Raw genomic sequence first — 1,281 nt, forward strand, 5'->3', positions numbered from 1 at the left:
CCACCAAAACAAAACTAAATCCCACTCCACAAACAAACGACAACAAACAGTTTGTAAACCCGCCCTGCTTATTAATTATCTATTATCTTAGATCTATTATCTTAGATCTATCTATTAATTATCTATTATCTTAATCTAATAATAGATTAATTATCTATAATTATTAGAGATGGAGCCTCTCTGCTTTGGATCCGGCCTGGGAGAGCTCAGGGTGTCCACCTGGAGAAGTCACCAGGGAGATGAGACCTCAGAGACGCTGGCAGTGCCTAAACGGGCTCCAGGCGAGCTGGAGAGGGATTTGGGACAAGGGGGAATGGTTAGGTGGGATATTAGGAAGAAATCCTTCCCTGAGAGGATTTCCCCCCAGTTTCTTGCCCGCAGGGTCCCCAGCCATGTCCCCATCCCTCTCCAAACCCTTACGGAAAAAATAAAAGATCAGAATGCTCTTCCTCATCTCTGAGATGGGAGTCGATAAATTGTCGCTAAAAGAGGCATAAAACGCTGGGAGTTGATCCATGAGATGGGTCAAATGAAATGGAGGGGATCTCCCTCCAAATGTGGGGACCTCTCCAAAAGGTGGGAGAAAACCCCCAAAAGTGGGGAGACTCTCTGGAAAAAAGTGGGAACCCCCCAAAAAACTCCTGAAACTGGGGATCCCCACCCCAAAAGCAAAGCAGCAGCGTTGTCCCACGTAACATCCCTCGGGACTGGGCTCCAGGGAGGGCAGCAGGTGGGAAAATCCTCGGGTTTGGCCCCCCCAGAGGGGTCTGGAAAAGAATATTTAATTAATTTTTGGACAGGTTCTGGAATTTTGGAAGGATTTTGGGGGAGGGTTGGTATATTCAAATGAGAGTTGGGGGGTGCCAAGGTGAGATGGAGTCAGAGCTCGGGGGAACGGTGACAGTCTGGGGTTAAATTTATTAAAATTTAAGGGATTTAAAGGGATTTTAAGGGATCCATGAAATTGATACATTTGATCAATTGATAAATTTTGATCAACTGATCAGTTGATACGTTTCCAGATGTATTTGAAAACGGACGCATCGTTTTGCAGAGCTCGCGGCCCGGCTTTCCCAGCCCTGTGCGCGGAGCGGCGCCGCCTCCGAGAGAAGCCCCGGGGCCTCACCTCTCCTACCCGCTAATTAGGAGCCGTTTATTAAGCTAATTAATCGCTGTTTGGGTGTCCTTGGTGCTCTGCATGGGCCAGCAGGGGCTCAGAGGCTGCGGGTGCCGAAGGGGGGATAACGCCTCCTAAAATCGGGAATATCCGAGGATCGCTCC

General features: G+C 48.6%; 1 protein-coding gene across 2 annotated transcripts in view; it reads right to left on the reverse strand.

Annotated features, from left to right (window-relative positions):
- LOC115949242 (killer cell lectin-like receptor subfamily B member 1C) overlaps positions 1-1,281 on the reverse strand; it is a 4,183-nt gene that overhangs the window by 835 nt on the left and 2,067 nt on the right. The gene's annotated exons all lie outside the window — the stretch shown is intronic.

This window comes from Geospiza fortis, unplaced genomic scaffold (assembly GCF_000277835.1).
Source record: "Geospiza fortis unplaced genomic scaffold, GeoFor_1.0 scaffold802, whole genome shotgun sequence".
NCBI lineage: Eukaryota > Metazoa > Chordata > Aves > Passeriformes > Thraupidae > Geospiza > Geospiza fortis.